General features: G+C 44.6%; 1 long non-coding RNA gene across 1 annotated transcript in view; it reads left to right on the top strand.

Moving 5' to 3' along the window:
- The window catches only part of LOC147001351 (uncharacterized), a 65,822-nt gene extending 46,395 nt beyond the window's left edge, over positions 1–19,427 (top strand). The window contains exon 3 of the long non-coding RNA XR_015045142.1: positions 19,145–19,427. This is a non-coding gene — a long non-coding RNA (uncharacterized LOC147001351). The remainder of the gene's footprint in view (positions 1–19,144) is intronic.
- The last annotated feature ends 4,663 nt before the right edge of the window (positions 19,428–24,090 follow it).

Below are 24,090 nucleotides of genomic sequence, written 5' to 3'. Positions count from 1 at the left end.
GCACTGGCAAGGGTCGGCTCATGGGGAAGATCAGTTCATGCTGACTCAGTCAGTCAAGCGATATGGAACATAGCTCTGTTCATTTGAAGAGCCAGTCTATTTGTGTGTGTGTGTGTGTGTGTGTGTGTGTATGCATGTGTGTGCTCCAAGTGCTTGCAACAGAACTTTTTAAAGATGGATGTGGAACACTCAATGTTTATGTGAACAAAGCTTTGGAGTAAACAGACAGCTTCAAAGTTGCATGTAAGTTGATGAGTACAGTAAACAAGACACGGATAGTCAGGACTATGTGACTACAAGCTAGCACATTCCTCAAGGGGATCTCGGCCAGCCTTGTACGACAGATACCCACTCCCAGGCTCTGTTTGAGCACAGTGGCCTCACTCTACACTCAAGTCACTCTTAGAGTTATTCTTGCTTTCTCAGCCTAAGAAGGCTCTCTCTCTCTCTCTCTCTCTCTCTCTCTCTCTCTCTCTCTCTCTCTCTCTCTCTTTTAAAAAAGGTTTATGTGTAGGTGTGCATTTCTGTGCAAGTGCTGTACTCATAGAGACCAGAAGAGGGTGTAGGATCCCCTTGAGCTGGAGTTACAGGCATTGTTGGTGCTGGGAACTAAAGTTGGGTCCTCTGGAAATGCTGTAGGAGCTCTTAAGTGCTAAGGTATCTCTCTAGCCCTAAATGATCCCTGTCAGGTCAAGTCCTTGTGGCCTGCTAGTGGTTCATGTTCCTTGAAAGCTATGCTTGACCCCCAAACCTCTTAATATGTTATTTAGAAACATGGTCTTTGCAGATATGTTAAAGATAAGATGGGTCCATTAGGATGACCTCTGTCCTAATGTCTGGGGTCTTAATTCTAAGGTTTTGAGAAGACACAAGCATACAGACAGATACAGGAGGTCACAGGGTGGAAATGGTGGTATGTGGATACAAGTGTCACTGGAGTGGCAGAGCCTTCCTGCCCGACTTTAGGCTGTAGGCCTCCAATGATTTGAGAGGAGATTTCTATGACCCAAACTCCAAACCAACTCCTTTATCTATTCTAGATCCTTGCTACCTCACATGCCTATAGACTTAGATTTTTCAAAAACTACTTTAATAAGAGTTCTTAAATGCTCCAACCTCCCTTCTAGCCCACTGACCAAAGGTTGGGTAGAAAGATGGTTTATAGGTCAAGGGGAACATGGACCTATTTAGAAGTAGTTCTTTGGGGGTGATTCCAATCTTCATTGTCAGGATATCAACAGTTCAGTATAAAACACCACATAAAAATCAGTAGTAGTGGCTCAATCCAGAAGAAACCACCAGGCTCCACTGAATTGGCATGAGTCTGTGGAAGTGGCAAGAAACAGCTGGAGTAACACAAGAAGTTCTTTGGCACATTTATCTCTGTGAAGACATGACAAGTGAAAAACCATTAAAGACCAGCAAAGCATTGCAAGGCAAAATAATTCAAGAGCACCATGCACTGTCTGTTGGGTTCTACTTATTCTCTCTCCAAACATCCTTCAAGTGTCTGACTCAGCTAAACATCCTCTCATAAGAGAGTTTCCAGAAAAACATCATATGACACAACTGAGTCTCCAGAGAAACCAGAAATTTCCATTTCACATGCCTTCTAGAAAGAACCATCTTATCCATTACTACACAGCATCCCTCAGGATTTGATCCTGGGCTGCACTGAAATCATAGCCCTGCTCAGAAAGCATTGCCTCCAAGGTGTTGTCTCCAAGTCTATGAACATGCCACAAATCTCTGTTTAGATTCTCAGAGTCCAAGTTCTCCATATCTAAGTATTTTATTCCTCTTGATGCTGTTGTGAATGTAATTGCTTTGACTTTGGAGCTCTCTTTGCAAGTGTGTACAGATATCACTGATTTATCTGTATGGATCTCATACCCTATTCTCTTGTGGGGCTCATGCACTAGCTCACAGCAGAATCCTGGCATCTTCAAACTGACATGGTTTTGTGTTTTCTTTTCCTTATTTTCCCTTTCTTAATTGCCAGGATAAAACTTTGATTGAATTGACAGGAGACATAGGTATCCTGGTCTTTTTTAAAAGAAAGATGGGGAATGCAGTCTTCATTATTAAAGTCAACTTGAAGCTTTTCATAGATCTTACAGTAAGTAAGGGAGGCAGAGAGTATTCCCTCCTGTTAGTATTTTTGAGGTGTTTTTGTTTGTTTGTTTGTTTGTTTGTTTGTTTGAGATAGGGTTTCACTATGTAGCCCAGAGACATGCTAAATAAACCAAGCTGGTCCTGAAGTTACAGCAACCCTCTCTTCTCAGCCTTCTGGGTGCTGGGACCACATGTGTGCACTAACACACCTGGCTGTTGTTCCATATTTTTATCATGAAAAAGATGTTGAGATTTTTTTGGTCCATGTATATTGAGATGACTGTGAGTTTTGTTTTTACTCTGTTGATTTGATCACCTGATCTCCTGATCCTGAATAAATCCTTGTTTGTCCTGATTACAGTTCTTACTCTACGTTGCTGGGTTCATTCTGCTAGTATGCTGTTGAGAAGTTTTGCCTTTATACTCACGAGAGGGCTTTCTCTGTAACTTTCTTTCCTTGTGATGTCTTTGCCTACTTTGATCCTCAATCATTCTGGATTCCCAAAATGCTGCGTATTGTAACCAAGACAAACCAATCTGAACCAAACCATCTACACTCAAACTAATGCCTACCCTCTGAGTCCATTAATTGCTTTAGACTTTGCTAAGAATCAACATACAATTAGCTCATCCTGCAGTGTCTGGAGTCTCTGCCCAGAGGACCAGGGGCAGCAGATCAGTGGGAAAGTGCTGCCTCTGTGGGAACTCAGTGGCCAGCAGCTCACAGTGATAACATCTATCAGCAATGACACCTTGGATGTTGGGTGTAGGCTGAGACTTTTCTGGCTCCAAGGCAGGGCTTACATTAGTTCCATTTGTCCCAGCCTTTGAGAGGAGGCACTGCTCCTATATCAGTGTCAAAGTCCATGTATTGGCTCTTTCCCCATCAGAATCAGACCTAGGGAGTCATGCTTCTGGTTGTTTCCACTTATCCTTTAGGGGTGACAAGTATCCCTAAGAAAAAAAGTGGAGCTGGATCCCCAGAGTCATTAATGATTAAAGAAAGAAACAAAGTAAGAGGACGAACCAGCCCTTCTGCTGACAAGTGTGAGTCCCAGAGAGATGACTTGACTTGCCCAGGGTACTGGAGCACCTGAGGATAGAAATCTTCTCAGCCATCTCCTAGTGGACGGACTGGCTTTTCTTTAAAAGCCACGGAAGTTGGAAGTAGGGATGGAAACCTACGAAAGTCATTTCTAGGGTGGCCACAGGTCAGATGACAAGATGGCATAACCTGAATGTGTTCTTTCAGCAGCTCTCTGAGAATGGACCAGCGTTTACTGAGCACTAGCCTTCTCTGGTGGCATACCCACCATGTGCTCTAGCTTCTGTCTGATCCTGCTGTAATCAGGCCTGGGTTTCCTGAGCATGGCAAAGTCTTTGGCTGTGGAGTCTTCTGTCCCTGCACTTAGAGCAGAATGAATATTTGTTGCTGGAAAGAATGAATTTATAATTTTAAGCCTCTGGCTCTCCTAGCTAATGCAAGAGTCCCTGGAAGTGATTCTGTGAAGTTTTGATCAAAGCTGCCTCAGATCCTTCTAGAACAAGGAGGGATATAAATAATGATACAAAGGTAGAATGCCCATAAGGTAAGGGAGGGGATCACCGGTCCCAGTTCTGTTTAGTCACTGCCCTTGATTTTTAAGACTGGGAAGACACCAGGAGGCAGAAGCATATACCACTCTAACATCACTTGTGGCAAAGAGAAGATGAGATGGAAAATAGGTGGGTGTTCAGGACACCAGACAGTGCTGTCAGAAATTTTCACAGTGACTTTGGTGGTTGGAACACACTGGCCGCCAGGAGGTGGAGGTTGCCACACCTGAGTGTGGGCTTGTCCAGGTTTCCCTGAGACCAGAGAGAACTCAGATGTCATCAGAATAGTCCTGGAGTATCTGGGTCTGTGGCTCCCAGAGCAGCTGGGGGTAAGTTCCATTTGAAGGTGGCTGGTTGGCCAAGCTGAGAAGGCCATGCATTTTTATCCCAGTAGCAGAAGCTGCTGGTGGTTGAGGTTACATCAGACTGGAACTGTTGACTGTGTGTGAGGATTTTGAATGAAAGAGGGGGAAGTGACTTCAAGCCCTAGAATTCTCCTTAAGAGCTCCCAATGGGAGCATGGGGGTGGAGACAGAGTCTTGGGTGTGAGGACTGGAGAGTGGGAAGATGGGGAAACAGAGTGAGAAAGCTCAGGTATTCAAGGCAGGGTATGAATCTATGCTGAAGGCTAAAGGGAGGAGAGGCTCTGGGAAGGGCCTGATGCCATAGGAGTGCAGGTAGACGGGTGTAATTCAGTCTGGAGGCACATTCTGGCAGTGGATCATGTGTGCTGGCCAGCGGCTGCTGTGAGAAACAGGGTACAGAGTGGTCTACTGTGGCAGGAAGGAGTAGCATCAGGGAAACACTTGAATAGTGCCAGGATCTTAATCTACTCATGGATCCCCCACCATGCACTTTTCTCTCAGCTCAACACCCATTTTTCTGACTCAGTTTCTACACTGACATCCTCTTTTCTGGGTTCCTGCTGCCTATGGCAGTGTGTGTGTGTGTGCTGTGCAGGTCCCTGCCCTAGTTTGAGGACACTTGGGAAACTTACCTTGTGGTCTGTGGTGTTTTGAATGAATACAGCCCCCAGAGGCACAGAGGGAGTGGCACTGTTGGAGTAGACTGGCCTTGTTGGAGGAAGCTTTGAGGTTTCAGAAGCTCAAGCTAGGCCTAGAGGCTCACGGCTGCCTGTGGATGCAGATGCAGAGCTCTCAGTTCCTCTCTGGCACCATGTCTGCTTGTGTACCATCAAGCTTCCCACCATGATGATAATGGACTAAACCTCTGAACTATCTATCAGCCATACCCAGTTTTCCTTTATATAAAGACAGCAAAAACCTTAACTAAGAGGACATGGCCTCTGTAGGGACTTTCTGGGGTCGAGGGGGGAATCTCACTTGTCCAAGCTCTAATCTAGCATGCTTTGTTTCCAGAGGTATTTTAGTGACTCATTGGCAGGAGGAGATCTCTTGTCCCAAGAACTCAGCTGTGTTGGAGGAGTTAGCTGGGAGGAGTGGAAGATGCCAGTGGCAAGTGGAGCAGGTGGGCAGGTGGAGCAGGTGGGCAGGTGGGCAGGTGGGCAGGTGGGCAGGTGGGCAGGACTAACTCAGTTGGCTTAATAGGGGCTCTCCCATCTCTACCAGCATGCACTGCTACCCTGAGGGATCTAAGACATTTATTCTGTGGTTTAGAGGAGTTTAGGGAATTGTCACACATACCTTTCTAAAGGTATTAAAATGTATAAAGTGTTAAAGTGTCTAAAAAATTAAAATGTAGAGGGCACCTCATTTCCCAAAAAGAATTGTACTGATTGGCTAATTAGTTGAAACTCTGGGTGTGTTTCCTGGGGAGACACACACTGTGTTCTAATGCCTAGGCTGCCTTGGGAGAGCCCTGAACAACTGAACACAAGGTGGCCAAGTGACAAGCAACCAGACAACAGAATACAGAGTATAGACAAACCTTTTGAAAAGGTGAGGTACACAGGCCCTTGACTTTACGCCTTAAAAACTCTTAAAATCGAAATTTTACTTTTATTTTACACACAATATATTCTGTAAACTGTAGTTTCCCCTTTCCCAAATCATATCAGACACTCCCCACACCCCTGCCAGTCCAAATACACACCCTTTCCTTTTCTCTCTCATTAGAAAATAAGCAGGCAAGCCGGGTATGGTGGTGCACGCCTTTAATCCCAGCACTCGGGAGGCAGAGGCAGGCAGATTTCTGAGTTCGAGGCCATCCTGGTCTACAGAGTGAGTTCCAGGACAGCCAGGGCTACACAGAGAAACCCTATCTCGAAAAAACCAAAAAAAAAAAAAAAAAGAAAGAGAAAATAAGCAGGCATATATAATATAAAATAATATAAAAACAAACAGAAAAAAAGAGCCAAATAAAACGCACAAGAAACACATATTATGTGGGATGAGGTGACCAGGGAGGGGGTAGTGAGTGGGATGTAAAGTAAATAAATAAATAAATTTTTAAAAAGTAATTATCTCTTTAACAAGAAAGAAAAGAAAAATACACATATAGACAAAGACATCCACACAGAGAGAGAGAGAAATCCCATAAGAACACAAAAATGGAAATATATTACACATATGTACGTACATATATATGCAATAATATGTAACCAAAAGACGTGTAAGTTAAAAAAAAAAAAATCCCAGACAGAGAATTAGGAGACAAAAAAAAAAAAAAAAAAAAACCTCAACAAACAAACAAACAATTTTTCAAAAATCCAAAACAGTCATTGAGTTCGTTTTGTGTTGCCCATCCACTGCTAGGCATGGAGCCTGATCTTAAGTATGGTTTGTATGCCTGGTGAGACTGTAGGAGAAAACTATTTTTCCTTAGAGAGTGGTCATCATTTGGAGACAGCTTCTGGGCTAGGGTAGGGCTTGTGTCCCTTCCTGTGTGTGCTGCCATTGAGTCCATATGTGCATCTTTCTTGCTGTGTCTAGAAGGCCTGGCTTCTTTTACATCTTCCATCCTCACTGGCTTTTACAACCTTCCAGAAAGGCCCTTGTCTTTAATTAAAAGTGGGGGTGCATTTAAAAAAAAACAAATGAGTGTCTGTCTCTGTGAGTTTATGTGCACCACCACATGTATTCAGGTACCCACTGGGCATCCGATAGCCTGGAATTGGAATCACGGGTCAGGGCCACCTGGTGTGGGCATTCAGAACTGTACCTGGGTCCTTTGTGGGAGGAGACAGTGCTCTTAATCACTAAGCCATCTCTACAGCCCTAGATGAAAAAAACTTTAAAACTCAAGGTCAAATATAAGACTTTGGTCCCAATAAATAACAAATTGGGTTCCTGGGTTGGGCCTTGTGGAGCCCAGATGTATCCTTTTGAATATCTAGTTTAGTAGTACCTTGTGATCTATGGTGTGGGATTGTTTTATAAATCATGCTATCAGTTTTCTTAGACTTTTTTAGCACTTGCTGAAGAACTTTTAAATGTATAAGTCATGGAAAGGGCAAGTGGGTGGAGTGTAGGGTGAAAGCAAGCTTACCAAAGTCGTGAGCTGAGGCAGGAGGCTGACTGAGTTTGTAAGGAGAGGTTAAAGCCTTTAGAGAAGATGTGAGCTCTCATCAGCTTGGCCCCACTTCTGTCCATAGAGGACCTGTTCTTCCCGATTTGGAACCTACTGGAGCTGCTGCAGTTCATCTCTTGGCATGTGGTTGGAAGTTCACAAGCTACATCTGGGCCTGGCTCCAAGACAATTCCCAGCTCTCTTCCTGGCTGTAGAGTGAGTGGTGGGCAAGATGCAGACCACTACTGTATATAGATACCTGTGAGCATCCCGTAGGGCGGCTCTTCACCGCTGCATAAGCATCAGGAGGGTTCTCCAAGCCAGGTTCTCCAAGCCACGTAGCTTGAAAATATCCACAACCCTACTCTGTCATTCACCCAGAAGCCTGGAGCTCTAGAAGACCAGAATAAGGAGGGAGGAAAGCTGCAGGTGTACCTTCCAGCTCATTCTCCACACTTGGTACCATCTGTGCAGTACCAAAAAAAAAAAAAAAAAAAAAAAAAAAAAAAAAAAAAAACCCAAACCAAAACAAACCAAAACAAAAACAACCCTCTGAGGAAATGGGAGGAGCACAAAGCTTGTGCAGGAGGCTGAGTGCAGAGGCCTTCTGCTTGTAGGGCACTTGGTGGTGGAAGTTGAGACTCACAATTTTCCTTGTAACTTGAAGTTTCCAGAATTAGAACGTTTGTGATTAGTGATTGTTACTGGAAATGTGGAGGAGTCCCACCTGGATAGCCACATGTTATCATGGAAATTGTTTTTTTTTTTTTCTCTATGTCTTAGCCTGATTAATAAAAGAGTTTAAAAGCAGATTCAGAAGTTTGAGGGCAAATTTATCAGAGTTTAAAAGAAAAACTGCAGGGCAGGTAAACTGTAAACTTCAGCAGTTGTCTAGAAGAGAGATGGAGAAACGGAAGAAACAGGAAAGGAAGAAAGCCATGTTGTTTGTGAGCAGCCACATGGTGGAAGTGTGTGTGTGTGTGTGTGTGTGTGTGTGTGTGTGTGTGTGTTTATTAGGGTGTGGGGATAATGCAGAAAAAAAAGGAGAAAGTCCAGAGTGTCTGGGAAAGCATGACCGGGCTTTAACCAGTATCTAAAAGATGCAAACATAGATAAAAAGAAAAAGAAAATGTGCTTCTGTAAGTAATTTAGAGAAACCAGCCAGTTTAACCCAGTCACCTGGCTGCAGTTCCATAGGTGACTGCACCAGGGGTAGGAATTCTGGGAAGGAAATGTTCGTTACTTCCTTAGAGGGATAATCACTCCTCCCATCTCTTTAGTGCAGTGTTAGGCAAATCCACTTTTCTGAGAGGTCCCTTGGCTAGGTGGGCGGCAGACTGCCTAACTGGATTAGCTCACGTCTTTGGTAGTTTAGAATGTTAGCTCTCCACTCAGACGAGGGTCTATTTTTTTGAACCTCAAGGACATAGCTTTCTCTTAATGTTCCTCCAATGCTACAGTCACCGTAAAATCACTTAGAAAGTGAAAGTGGAATGAAGTTGAGGGATAAATATAACTAATTTTTACATGAAAATCCAGAGATCCAAGTCTCAAGGTGTTCTCTGGAGGAAGTTGGTGTCTGTCTTAGGTGCCACCCTCAAACATAGCCACTGAGCATGGGGTTCTCATTTAGATGAAAAACCAAAGCTCCCTTCTGGCTTTTCTGGTTAGCAATCAAAGGTATCTCTAGGGCTAGTGCCTTTGCCAGTTTTATTTCCTGTTCTTATATTGTGGAGAGTTGGAATATTATAGATCCACAGCCGAATCACTTGTGGCTACCTTTAGCACCTCTAACATCCATCTCTGTATCTAACCTATCATCTTCCCTTGTAGCTGTTCAGTTAAATCTTTTTGGGATGTTGTGGGAGTTTTGATTGAGAATGGCCCCATAGGCTCACATATTTGAATGCTTGTTCCATGGTGGAATTGTTTGGAAAGGATTAGAAGGTGTGGCCTTGGTGGAGGAGGTGAGGTGATCTTTGAGGTTTAAAACAGCCCATGCTATTCTTGGTTACAAGCCCTTTGTACCCACAACCCTTGTCTTCTGCCTTGTGGTTGTGCCTTAACTGTAAGCTGCAAGATTCTGCTCCAGCCCCATTCCTGGCTGTGGGCTGCTATGGTCCATGCCATGATGGTCATAGACTCACCCTCTGAAACTGTAAGCAAGCCTCCAATTAAATGCTTTGTTTTATAAGTTGCTCTGGTCATGGTGAATTGTCACAGGGATAGAAAAGTAACCAGGATAGAAATATGATCAGAACAATATCTCTTACCAACCCAAAGGCAGCCAGATAGCATCTGAAGACTGTTGCAAATACTATCAGAATAATACCTCTTACCAACCCAAAGGCAGCCAGATAGTATATGAAGGTAGTTGCAAGGATTCCCTGCTTCACTATAACCTGTGTGTGTGCCTAATGCTTCTATTAACTGTATTTGAAAATTGCCTCAGTGTATAGCTTCGTTCTGTTGCTATATTTAATGTAATGGTTGCCCTGTTGGGACGTGGTATTTGGGGCAACCTGAGTCAGCTTTCCTGGGCCATGGTTACTCATATTTGGCTTTACATATGTGTAAATAGAAGGTTGGCAGCCCTCTATTAAAATTCACCGTATGCAATCATTCCACTCTTCATTCAGCACACGTGGGTTGGGTTTCTGCTCCAGTGGCACTGTTGAGACTGCATGCATCTTGCTGACTTAAACGTCTCTTGTGTACATAGTGCTAGGTTCAAACCCAGGGCCTTGTGTATGCACTTGGCCATTGAAATAACACCTCTGTGTCTAACCTGAAATTGTTGAGGGGCTTGTACGGCTTCATCACTGAACATTCCCATCAGTGGTGTGTCTGAGGGAGGTTTTAGCTGACAGGACAGACAGCCCCAAGATAATCAGGGAACTGTGCTTGGACAGTACTCATTTACCAACTTAGGGCATCCAAGGGCTTAGGGGTTTGTTCTATGAGTGCAAGTTACTGTAATATAAAATATAGGATAAACTGTGGTCCATCATCTGAGCCCCGAGATAACAGGCATTGAAGCCTGGTTCGGGTCTACCACAGAGGACTTGTGTGCTGTTTAGATTTTGTCAGCTTGAGACAAACTAGGATTACCTGGTAGAGGTAAACTCAGTTGAGGAATTGCCTCTGTCAGACTCACCTGCAGGCATGCCTATGGGATGTTTTCTTGATTAAGATGGGGAGGCTCAGCTCACTGTGTGTGGTGCTACCTCTGTGCTGGAAGTCCTAGGTTGTATAACAAAGCAAGCTGTTTTAAGCCACGGGAGCGCATGGAGTATGCGGTATTCCTTCATGGCTTCAGTTCCTGCCTCTGGCTCTCTCCTGTCTTGAGTCCTATCTGGACTTCCTTACATGATGGACTGTAACCTGTAAGCCAAATAAAACCTTTCCTCCTCCAAGTTGCTTTTGGTCAGTAAAGGACCTTCGCCCCAAACCCCCAAAAAGCCAAGGTCTAAAGTGAATTAAAAGTTCCAGAGTGACAGATATTTGGGAGTTGGCAAGGAAAAAGCAGCCAACCTGGATATGAGACACCCAGTGGTTGCAGAGACAACAGACCTTATATGTTCAGAACTAGCTTCTCTAAGGGAAACACCTAACACCCACATTCACCCAGTGAGACCCCCTTCCCTTTCTCTACCCATAGCTATAGAAACCCCAGTGTAAAGAGGGTAATCTGCATTCTCTGGAAGGCTGGTCACTGTGTTTCTGGGTCCCATGCCCATGGCCACAGTGGCTGTGGTTGTCATGATGGCCATGGTGGCTGTGTTGCTTGTGGTGGATGTGGTAGCCGTGGTGAGCCTGGCTGTGGTGGCTCTCTGGAGATGTCACCACTCAGGTAGCTGAAGCCTACTCTTGCACTGAGGTTGGTCTACACTCTATGCCCATCCTTTATTTCTTCCTCCAAAGTTCACTCTTACAATCAGTGTTTGTAACAACAACAAAGATGCCAACTACGACAGCTAGTAAAGGGAAAATGGCTGTCAGCCTCCCATGTATTTTCTCCCTGTTGGAGCAGAAATAACACGTCTTGCCTTTCAGAGGTTGCTGGTATAACATGCTGAGCAGCACCACAGAGCCGCAGGGGAGACCCCTCAGGTGGCTCCCGCTCATCATTTCCACCCTTCTTAGACATCCTGGGCGTTAGAGGCCACATCTCCTTGGAGTTATCCCACACCTGAGCCACCTAATTCATATTAAACCTGACACCACATGTGTTTAAACCCACCATGCTCGAAACTCTTATGTAAAATACTTCTAATTTCACCAAGACTGATCTTTGACACAGTGTGGGGTCTGCCTTGCTGAACACACTTGTGTACTGCTGGGACGTCCCATGGTTACTAGCTAGGTCAAGTTGGCCGGTGGAGCGGTACAAACTGTGTGTGACTTGGTGTGTGTCTTTTAGCTTTGGAGAAACTTTTTTGTCTGCACTGTTGGATGGTCTCACCAAGGTCTGCTGGTCACTACGCAAGCCTCACTCCTCAGCCACGTTGCACCATCTCTTTTTCCCACCCAGAGAACCTGCTCAGTTTATTGTCAAGCACAAGCAAGATGCCTCATGCTGCCTTGGGTTTCATCTCTGCAAGGAGGTGACACTTTTTAAATCACTCCAACTTATCATATGGTAGAGTTAAAAATTACTCAGTCTAAAAAGGGCTGGTGAGCAAGGACTTAATTTTAGCTAATGATTCTAAAACAAGTACTTACAAAAGGCAACTTTCGATTCCCAAACCAAAAGACGCCTTCACTCTCTCAGACAGGGAGGGAAGAGGGCTCATGAGTAATTGTTCTCTGAGGCACCATCTCTCTGGAGTGGACAGTTAGTTACTTCATGATCACTGTTTCTTTCCTGGGGAGGCCAAGGCTGCCTGCAGTGAGAGGGTATGGCACTGACATTCTATGAAAATCTAAGGCCTTGAGGAGGATGGCAGGGGCATCTGGCTTCATGGATCCACTGTCCACATATCCTGACCCATCCCTATCAGGAAACACAGGGGACTGAAGGCACAAGGTCATGCTTGCTGACAGATTGTAGTCTAGCTAAACGGGATGATTTATGAGAAATGCTCATCACCTCAGGCTCACAATGTGCTGTTCCCAGGGACCGTCATCCTGGGTATTACTTGTGTTGAAGCTGGTGGGGGCTGGTCTACAGAGGTGGCCCACTCAGCTATCCCCTCCCCCAGTTGTTCTTTCATTTTTTTTTTTTTTTGGTCTGGTCTCGAGTGCCTTACCCAATAAGGTATGTGTCTTAGTCAGAGTTTCTATTTCTGCACAAAACATCATGACCAAGAAGCAAGTTGAGGAGGAGAGGGTTTATTCAGCTTACACTTCCACATTGCTGTTCATCATCAAAGGAAGTCAGGACTGGAACTCACACGGGGTAGGAACCTGGAGGCAGGAACTGACTCCAAACCAAGGAGGGATATTGCTTACTGGATTGCTTCCCCTGGCTTGCTTAGCTTGCTTTCTTATAAAACGCAGGAGTACCAGCCCAGGGATGGCACCACCCACAAGAGGCCCTCCCACCTTGATCTCTAATTGAGAAAATGCCTTACAGTTGCATCTCATACAGGCATTTCCTCAAGGGAGGCTCCTTTCTCTATAACAACTCCAGCTTGTGTCAAGTTGACACACAAAACCAGCCAGTACAGATATGGAGGCAGCCACACTGGAGACTTAGCGTGAGAACTTTGTTTCCTTCTGGAGAGCTCCATGACAGAGCCTGGTTGTCTGTTGCAGACAGAAAAAAAAAAAAAAAAAAAAAAAAAAAAAAAGAAAAGAAAAAAAGAAAAAGAGAAAAAAAGAAAAGAAGAAAAGAAAAGAAAGCCAGGCACAGGGCAGGCACAGGGAGGACAGGAGGAGGGGGAATGGGAGGGGGAAAGCAGGGGAGAGTGAGAGAGACCATCTCTTTAGTATGCATTTGTTTTGTCCTAGATGCAGCATTGTTTAGCAGGTGACACCCTCAACTCTTGGGTTATCAGTATCTTTCCCCTTTCTTTGTCATACCTACTTAATTTTTTTTTGAAAGGCAAGTGATTTTTTCCCCTGTCCCCATTGACACAAATCTTGAGGTTTTCTTATCTGTAAAATTGTTTAACAGCAAAGTTAGCATTCAATTTCTGTTTTGCCTTCAAGCAGAGTGGTACAGGCCTTTACTCCTAGCACTTGAGATATTGAGGCAGGAGCATGGTGACCTCCAAATTAGCCTGGGTTATATAGCAGTATTCTGTCTCAAAAGCCAAAAAGGATTAAAAAAAAAAAGTGTGTGTGTGTGTTGGGGAAGGGGGGCAGGTGAGATGTCTCCATTTGTAAAACTACTTGCCATGCAAGCATGAGGACCTGGATTCCAGCAGCCAGGTAAAAAGCTGGAAGGGGTGTACATCTGTACCTGCAGGAGATTCTTCTGGATCTCATTGGCCAATCTTTGACATCCAACAACAACAGCTGGCACTCACACATATGTACACACATGAACATGTACATACCTCTCTAAAACTGGGCATTGTAGAGGAGACTGATAATAAAAACTCAGGCTATTCAGTTAAAACTCTTCAGGGTCTCATGCAGGGCAGTGGTGGCACTTGGGAGGCAGAGGCAGGTGGATTTCTGAGTTTGAGGCCAGCCTGGTCTACAGAGTGAGTTCCAGGACAGCCAGGGCTACACAGAGAAATCCTGTCTTGAAAAACAAACAAACAAACACAACAAAAAACAAAACAAAAACTCTTCAGGGTCTCATCGTATGTTTTTTGCTTCCACAGATATTAGGGTCCTGACAGTTTCTGGATTGTTTTTCTGCTTGGTGTTAAAATTGTTTCACAAGTGTTTGTTGACTGTAAGTGACACCCTTCTAACCTTTCTCAGCAGGTTATTGTCATTCACAGGCTGTGGGTGGTTAATCTGATCTCCTCTACTACTGAAACCATTGGTTTTTGTATAAAAACCTGAGGTTTTTATGATGGCCATCACTGCTGCAATGACTAGACTCTTAAGAAATGCTAGCTTTTGCACCCAGGTACCCTGGTGGGCTTGATAGTGAACAGAGAATACTTAGTGGGTCAGCCCAGGTGTTGTATGGCCAGGTCTATTACTATCTAGGCTTTGATGTGCTCAGGTGAGCATCAGCCTGTACATGGATGGTTGCTGATCATATCTTTGTGTAGGACTGTTGCATTTCCAAGATTCCATGGATTCTGATGGAATTGTGTGGTAGATTTTTGCTCATCCCTAAAATGTGTGGAATTTATAGAGGGGGTCATTATATTGGCCCACTTGGACCCTCTACATCATTTGGTGACCTATGTCTCCTTGGGGTGACTTTTGAGATAACTTTGAGCTAACCTATGTCTCTCTGAGATGACCTGCATCTCCTTGAGGTAGCCTGTGAAGTGACCTGTATCTCCTTGAGGTGTCCTCTAACTCTGATGACCACTGGGATATGTCTGTACATTTCTCCTGCTCTGTCCTCCAGCCCATTCCTGTCTGCTGTCAGCTGTGTCTTCTCACAGTGAGCTGTGTCTCCCTGAGGTGACTTGTGTCTTCCAGTATCTCCTCATGATGACCTAAATTACTATCTCTCTGTGGTTACCTGTATCTCTCTGAGGTGATCTGTGCATATCTGTGGTGGGCTATGCCTCCCTGAGGTGATCTGTGTCTCCCTGAGGTGACCTGTGAGGTAACTCTGAGATGATCTGTACCTCCTGTGGTGGTCCACGGCTCCTTGTGGTAACTTGTATCTTCCTGAGGTGACCTATATCTGAGTTAATCTGCTGCCTACCTGAATGTCCTTAGGTTGGGAAGGACATAAGGGTCAGGAGACAGAAGTGTGGTAGACGGTGAAACAACTGTTTCTAACCACAGCTGAAGACTTCCTGAGTTGGCCTCACACCCAGATTGTAGGCCAATGCCTTTGACTTTCTGTTTTTGCTAAATCCACGCTTAATAGTTTGACCTTTAGGCACACAGAAATCAAAGTGCTCTTCTATGGTTCCACAAGATGTTGGTGCTTGAATACCTCTTCTTCCATCCCAGCTCTAGATGTCAGTGAGTCCACGGGAGGAGGTCTTCAGAGTGCTCATGACTCAGTTGAAGCTCCTGCCCAGGAATACAGGCTAACTGGAGAATGGCCTGGCCACTGACTGGCCAGCCCAGTTAGTGGAGGGCAGCTGTCTCCAGAGCTGCCCTTTGATGCAGGTTTAGTTCTTGCCAGATTTCTAGTGCATGGGGAGGTCTATGGAAGGATGGTGAACACCCAGTCTGCTCCAAAACAAGGGTACTATCCCAGCAGCTCAACTACACAAAGGGTACCCAGTTCAAAGCTTATGTATGAGGGGAGTTCTAGAAGTGCAAGGTCACGGCACCAGTGGATGGCTGTTGTGCTCAAGTCAAGTGTTTCATCTTCTTGCGATGTCTGCATAGATCTCCTATGATCTGTTGAAAGTTCAGGAAGAAAGTGGCTCCCCAAGTCCCTGGTTACCATTGCTTCCTGTGGTGAAGTATTTCTCCTTCCAGGTCCCACCTCCCTCTATAAGGAGGTCCTCCAGGCCTAGCCTATTTCCAGCCTCACTTGTCTCCAACCCATAGGTGTCTTGTTGCATTTAGCAGCAATCTCTAGTCACCTCTTCCATCAATTGGGAGGTCACTGTGGGGCAGGCAGAATGGTACCAAAATCATCAGTGCATTCACTCCATCCTGTGGCCAGGCATGGCTGGAGTCCTAGCAGAACACCAGCCTCCAGCCTTCTCAAGCCCCATTGTACAGATTGGAAGTCTGGCACGAGAAATGAACAAGTGACCTAGGTCTGGGAGTGGACAGGACCAAGTCCCAAGTAGGCAGGGAGAATGAGCCATCAGGCAATCAGCTCAGCGGGTAGGCAGGGACCTCGCAGTGCGATCCTCCTGTGCTTCCAGCAATGGATGGGTAACTTCTGACTGTGATTTGCTGGGAGTAGAAAGAAAAAGAATTCCAACCATCGTGTGACTAGGTTTGTTAAAAGGGTAGTTTGGTGCAAATACGCTTTGGCAGAAGCAGCCTCTGTGTAGGGAAAAGCTACTTCCAGCCTCTTGATAAATGAGACACATATTACTAAATAGCTATTGCAATGATCTCAGGAAAGAAGCCAGGGGTGGGAACCCATCCAGGAGGGTGATAGTCTGAATTAGAAACGATGTGTTGCAGACTTCGTAGTTCCTTCCTGAAGGAAGGCATGGCCCTCACACACAGCACAGGCTTCGGGAGCTAGATCCTTGAGCAGCCTCACTGTGGCTCTGGATGCTCTTTCTTTTCTGTCTTCCTTCTTTCCTTCCTTCCTTCCTTCCTTCCTTCCTTCCTTCCTTCCTTTCCTCCTTCCTTCTTCCCTTCCTTCCTTCCTTCCTTCCTTCCTTCCTTCCTTCCTTCCTTCTATCTTTCCTTCCTTCCTTCTTCCTTTCTTTCTTTTTTTTTTTTTGTTGGTTCTTTTGAGACAGGGTCTCACTGTATTGTCCTGCATGACCTGGAATTCTCTATGTAGTTCATGCTAGGCTTAAACCCACAGAAATGTGCCTGTCTCTGCCTCCTGGGAGCTAGATATAAAGGTGAGTATCACTAAGAATGTTTTTTTTTAATCTTTTTTAGATTTACTTTATTTTATGAGTGTTTTATATGTTTGCACATAATGTGTACCATGTGCATACCTGGCTGGTGTCAGCAGGGGCCATGTTTTGGGAGGGGTATGAATCCCCTGAAACTGGAGTTATAGATAGTTATGAGCTACTATGTAATGCTAGGAACAAAACCCACGTCCTCTGTAAGAGCAACAAATGCTTAACCACTGAGATATCTCTTAGCCCATGCACGTCTCTTTTAAAATAATTGAAAAAAATTTATTTGTGTGTGTGTATATGTGTGTGCGTGCCCCTGTGTGTGTGTGCATGCGCCATTGTATATATAAGGAAGTCATCGAATAATTGATGGAAATTTGTCCTCTTCTTCTGGGGATCAAACTCAGGTTGTCAGGCTTGGCAGCAAGCATCTTAGCCCATAAAGCCCAAGAAGTTTTTAATTTCTAAGTCCAGACTCATGAGTTAGAAGTATACTGTGCCCAGAAGAGCACCAGTTTTTGCAGTTTTAGTTACTTACATGTGTGTGCGTATGTATACATTTGCCTGCTCACATTCTCAGGGTGATATGAATAGACACACACATGTGAGCATGTCACATGACTGTTTGTGTTTGTGCATATAGCTCCACATGCCTTTAGAAGCACGTGCGACTCTCTATCTGAGGTCTGAAAGCCTTGATTAGGTACAAACTGGGAAGTCAGCTGGAAAGCACAGGTCAGAGACCACTGAAAGGACACAGTGTCCCACCACTACAGGATCTGGGCTGGCAGGGCATTTCTTGCCCAAGGGCCACAATGGTTTTTAAAGAAGCCATAGTTTTACTGGTCTAGGTGGAGGAGGGTATGCATGCAGCAGACACTTGGTGAGTGTCCAGAAGGGGCATGTGGCGTTCTGGGTTTCAAGACACTACAGGGTTGAAATCCAGCCATGGGCTCCTAGGCTGAGGTTGTTATTGTCTGAGTCGGCTCATAGGCTGCTGGAACATGCGTTGGCTCATTCCAGCCCCTGCTGCCATGTCTCATAGTGGGCAGAGTTAATAGGACCAGTTACCCCAAATACCATCTTCCCCAACATTGCTCTTCCCTGGCACTTCTCCTGGGGGTGTGGGGGAGGAGAGGAACCAGGTGCACAGGACCATAGTCAGCTCCAGCTGCTGAGGTAAGGGCCTGAGAGGATGAGGATCAATAGCAATTGCTATAGAGAAGACACAACCAGTCGCATTTTTAGATTTGTCTTTGTACAACCTTTTCCAGTGACATCAGTCCATTTTGAGGTAACATAAAAGTAAACACTAGTGCCTGGTGTCTGCCTCACCCCAAGCCTCTGCCTCCCTGCCCCCTACCTCTGCTCCACACTAGCCTCTGCCTCCCCCCAACTAATCACCTAGTTTCAGGCTCAGGGCTAAGATGCCCCTGGAGCCAGACTGAAGAGCCACACACAGGGACAGCACAGGGGACAGTCAGACCCAGATCTACATATACCACAGACACACATGTGTGTAAGCAGAAAGGTCCTCATGTGATCTAGGGACATTCTAGTTCATGTGTTTGCCTATGTCTTGGAGTGGCTACCAAATGGCTGGCCTAGATGATCCAGGGCCATTCTATCAGTCTAGTTCCTTTCTAGGGGAGACTTTCTGCCCCAGGATCCCTTTTGAAAGTGTGTGTGTATGTCTACTTCTGCTGTGTGTGATCCAAAGTGTAGCTGGTTCTTGTGGCTGAGATATGCCTAAGCCTAGGATTCATGCATGATAGCTCTGCAGTATCAGAGGCGATGGATACCCCTTGCCTGGCCCAGGCAGGTGTTTTGCAGGCACCTGTGATATCCCCCTCCTCTGCCCTCATGGAAAGGGTATGAGATGAACTAGGATAAAAAGACGGTCTACTTGAAGCCTCTTGTCAGTTGACAATAGAGAATTGCAGCAGTTCAAAGTGTTCGTTCTGACAGTTGCCTGCACAGAGACAGTATCCCTTTAGACAGTGTTAAAATCATAATGAACAGTGACTAAAGTCTAAGTGTATGTGGCCGTTTACTTTCCCAGCTTAAGCCTACAATTCTAGGCATCTGTACAAGAAGCCCCATAACAAAAGACATGTCTTGGCCATCCTGTGCAGCCTTTGTGACCAGGGTCTCCAGAACTACATACACTATATTCTCATTAAAACAAAACAAAACAAAACAATTCCCTATTCTACCCCTTTGACCTGTAACTTGAAAGCCACTAAAATCATGTCTGTGGCTACCGTGAGCACAATACAGTGACTCTCTCTTAAGATTCATACGGCTGTCTTATCTTTTCTATTTATCCCATGCAATCTCCTTTTCAGAAACTCCACCGTCACTCCAGGCTGGCTTGCCCTGGAATTCGTTTCTGCGGTGTAGTCAAGAATCCCATCCCAGCTTCACCTGAGTGGAGGTCTCAGAAGAATTCACAGGCTGCTGCAGGTGGCTGCATGGAGCTGTTTGTCTGGCCTGGACTGCACAGCCTGTGACAAAGCCAGTGTGCTGTGTGAGAGCTGAGTGCTGTGGAAAGGGATGGAGGAAAGGTTGGAGAAGGGGGAAAGCACCTCCCCCCAACTCTGAAGGGTGTTGGGATAGGGGTGCTGTGAGCTGGGGGTTCAGAGTAGAAGCTCTGAGTGCTATGGGGGGGGGCAGTTATGACAAACCATCAGGGGCACAGGGAGGCGGGATCCACTCTCAGAGTTTTCCTCCATGTCCTGCTTTTCTTGAGGCCTCCAGAGCCTCAGGAGGTGCTGGTGCAGTTCCAAGTGGGTCAGAACTCACAGTCAGCCACGCCTCTTTCCCTTCCACTAAATTCTCCACTGCCTTCCATGGTCAAGCCACTGGAGAAATGGACTAACTAGGGTTAAGGTTTCAAGTTTCTCAGGCCAGGTTGTGGCAGTATATGGGGACATGCACTCAGACTAACAGTAGGAGCAATTCATAATGCATGGGAATAGTCAAGAATGGTGCAGTCTGACCAAGTCACAAGAAGCTCAGCACTGGACAGATCCATCAAGTAGCCCAGGAGGACAGTGGGAAGGACCAGTATCCCATATATACCAATCATGTGGTTTGGGCTGCCCCAAAGGAATGCCACATTGAGCAAGTTCTTTCTACCATGGGTGGTGACCAGATCCTCAGCCACAGTGGGTCTTTGTTGGCTAATGCAGGAATCTGTGATTTCTGACCACTGTTATAAGAGCGCCCAACTTTATTAAGAAACCCCCAGTTCTGGGCCAAATGAATGGTAGGTAGGCTTTCAAACACACACACACACACACCACACACACCACACACACATTCATGACCCCCCTCCCATATATATATAGTCATGAAGCCAGGCTGGCTTTGAATTCCTGATAATATCTTTATGTCCCAAGTGCTGGGATTGCATGTATAGATCACCATGACTCCAAAACAAACAGCAAACTAGACTTTGCCATGCAAAGGGCTTCCCTCAACATAAGGTGACAGGGAAGTCACTGACATCTTACTGAAGGGGAAAGCAGGAGACAGATAACGGCAGTGGTGTGGAGAGAAAGGGGAGAGACTGCAGGGCTAAAAGACTACTGCTTACAATGAAGCAGAAGAGCTGGAGAGGTAGCACGGCAGGGCTGTGTATCAAGTAGACCAAAGTGATAGACTTGCTCCTACAAGTTGTTTCCTCGGATTCTGAGGCATAGTCTTAGTTACCCCTGCTGGGCTCTCCTGAGGCCAAGCTTTTCCTCAGAAGCAGAATGTCAGGCAGGCTGGTCTTCTGAGGCTCCCACTTCCTCCCATGTCCCAGTGACTGCGATGGCTGCATCCTGGAAACATCTCTTCAGTCAATCTTTTGTGACTAGCTGTCAGCCATCACTTTCCTAAACCACCAGATGCCACCAGCAGTGACATCATCAGGAGCCACAGGCTCTGCACCTAAGCTCCAGCACAGCTGAGACTGGAGGAAATACAGAAGGCCTCCATCTTTGCCCGGCTCTTCACTACTGGAAACATGCCCCTGTGTGGACTCGAAAGGTGCATGTTCCTAGCCCCTCTGTGGCCCAGCTATGACAGGACTATATGTTCCTAAGATCATTTCAGGAAGAGAGCAGAGGCCAGAATGTGGGGAAATTGCCACATGTCCAGTGAAATCTCTGTAACATTTTTATTAACTGTATTCAACTAAAACCAAATGACACAAACCATCTGGTTTGTTTAATAAATTGAGCATCATAAACAGCTAAGACCGACCCCCAAACATCAAGGTAAATGAAAGGCCGTCATTGTTCAGAAGCAAAGGTGTAATCAAACTCTAATTTTCTATTCCAATAGACATCTTTGAATTAGTTTCTATCCCACTAATTATGAAGAGTTTTTTTTATTAGTGTTCTACTTGATTAGTAAAGCACAAAACACAGATTACCTATAATATTACTCTCAATCCCCCTGGGGAGTACCCGGGTGGTTTCTGCACGTGTTTAAATGCTAAACAAGAAAAGCCAGGAGAATGAGAAGATGCGGAGGGGGAGGGGAACACCAGCCAGTTTTTAAGAATTTTAAAGAGAGCAAGGAGAGATCTATGGGAGGCTTTGGTGAGTGGAAAGAACAGGGAGGAGGGAATGGTGTGTTAAAATCTCAAACACAAAAGAAAGAAATAAAAAACATTAAATCTGAAAGACAAAAATGAAGCCACCTAGCACAGTGCCTGGATCCCTTTGTGCTGTCTAGATAAAATATTTATAGTTGTGCCTTGGGCCTCAGGAGAGAACCCCTTAACTATTAAGAGATATTTTGAAAATTATATTCTAAAAGACTGGAATCCCTAGAACAGATAAATTCATAGACAAAGACATAGGTAAGTCGCCAAAATGAAATCTAGAGAATAGAAACAACTTAATGGATCCATAACAAGCAACGTGGTTGAAGCAATGCGAACAGCAGCCTCCTCAGAGAGAGCCTCAGAAGACAGGGTTTTACTGAACTCTACTAAACCTTCAAAGAACTAATGCATGGTGCTCAAGTTGCTCCATAAAAATAAAAAGAGAAAGAATGCTAACAAATCCCCTCAAAGAAACCAGCATCACCCTGGTAGCAAAATGGGATAAGGATCCCGCCAGACAAATGCACAAAACTCAAGAGACCAATTTCCCTGAGCATACACACAAAAATTCTCAGTAAAATACTTGCATATTGAATTCAACAGCTCATGAAGATGATCACATACTATCAGCAAGTTGACTTTTTCCAAGAATACAGGATGGTCCAACAGTTACAAGTCAATAATTTTAATACTGTACATAAACTTAACAATAGAAATTACAGGGTCTTTTTAATGGATGCAGAAGTGTTCTTTGACAACATTGAACATCCTGTCATGATAAAAAGCTTCCAAGAAACTAAGAATAAAAGATATATTATCTATCTATCTATATCTATTATCTATCAATGTATTATCTATCATCTATTTATCAATTATCTATCATCTATTATCTATCATCATCTATCATCTATCTATCCACCTATTATCTATTTATCATCTACATATCTGCCTATCTATCTATCATCTATTTATCTATCTATCATCTATATCTATCATCTATCATATATTATCTAATTTTCAACTTGACAGAATCTAGAATGATCTGAGAGATGGGTCTCTGCCTGTGGAGTTAGCTTTATTGTATTAACAAAATGGGCATACCTGTTCACTGTGGGTGGTACCATTCCCCTAGATTGGGTTCTCCACTGCATAAAACAGGGAAAGGGCCACTGGATAGCAGCATGAGTTCATCACTTTCTTCCTTCTGCTTGTGTATACAATGTAAATAAGCACTTGAAGTACCAGCTACCCTGACTTCTCTGCTATGATGGACCTTGAACCTTGAGTCAAAAGAAACCCTTTTTCCTGGAGTTGCTGTTCTCAGAACTCAACTCAGTAAAGGCAACAACATTAAAGGAAACTAAAAACCAATAGCCAGCATTATATGAAGTAGGAAAAACTGAAAGCATCTCTTTAAAAATGAGAAACGCACTAAGAGTATCTCTTTGTTCTTACTCAGTGCAGTACTTGAAGTCCTAGCTAGAGCAATAAGACAAAGAGAAATGAAAGGGATACAGATAGGAAATAAAAGTTATAATTGCATCTACTTGCAGATGACATGGTCCCATAGTTAAAGGACCTCTGCCAGAAAACTCTTAGATACAATAAGGATTTTCAGCAAAGGAGCAGATTTCAAAATTAATATACAAATCCTAGTAACTTTCCTATATAGAAATAATAAATTTGCCAAGAAAGAACTCAGGAAAAATTTAAATTCACATTACTCTAAAAAATCCAAAACATTCTTAGGAATAAACTAACTAAGGGCATGAAATACTTGTATAATGGAAACTTTAAAACATTTAAGAAAAAAAATGAAAATTAGACTAGGGAAAGGCATCTCTTGCTGACGAGGAGCAGAATATATACTATGATAATGGGTAATTACTAAAAGCAACCTATCAATGCAAGGAGAGCCCCGTAGAACTACAGCATCCTCGCACAGAACTAAAAAATCAGCCTAAGGTTCAGATGAAAGCACAAAACACCCAAAGCACAAAGCAGAGCCCTAAGCAGAACAAACTGATGGCGATGTCTCAATACCTGACTTGTAATGATCCAGGGCTAGAGATACCTCAGTGGTCATGAGGTCACTTTCTTCCTTCTGCTTGTGTATACAATGTAAATAAGCACTTGAAGTACCAGCTACCCTGACTTCTCTGCTATGATGGACCTTGAACCTTGAGTCAAAAGAAACCCTTTTTCCTGGAGTTGCTGTTCTCAGAACTCAACTCAGTAATGCTTGCTGCTCCTCCAGAGGATCAGAGCTCAGTTCTCAGCACCCCAGTAAAGTGGTTCACAGGGGATCCAATGCCCTTTTGGCCCTTTTGGCCTTTGAGAGTTCCAGCAAGCAAGCAAGCACGCATGCACACACGCACGCACGCACGCGCACACACACACACACGATCTTAAAAAAGAAAATGTTCTGCAGAGTTATGGCAGCAAAAGGAACATGGTGTGGACACAAAAGCAGACATGTAGACCACTGGAAAGGATAGGGGAACCAGAGATAAACTTACCATCTATAGACAACTTTTGACAAAGCTGTCACATATATACTGAAACCCAGTCTCTTTAAAAACTGCCACCAGTTTCCACTGGGGAGAAACCAGACCCATGGCTTCTACCCTGCAGGAAATCGATTCAAACAGACCAATGACCTTGATACAAGCCTTAAACTTTTGAAACTTC

Source organism: Mus caroli, unplaced genomic scaffold, assembly GCF_978045245.1.
Source record: "Mus caroli unplaced genomic scaffold, Mus_caroli_1 scaffold_14, whole genome shotgun sequence".
Classification (NCBI taxonomy): Eukaryota; Metazoa; Chordata; class Mammalia; order Rodentia; family Muridae; genus Mus; species Mus caroli.
Note: the sequence above shows the minus strand (reverse complement) of the source record. Positions and strands in the feature narration are given on the sequence as shown.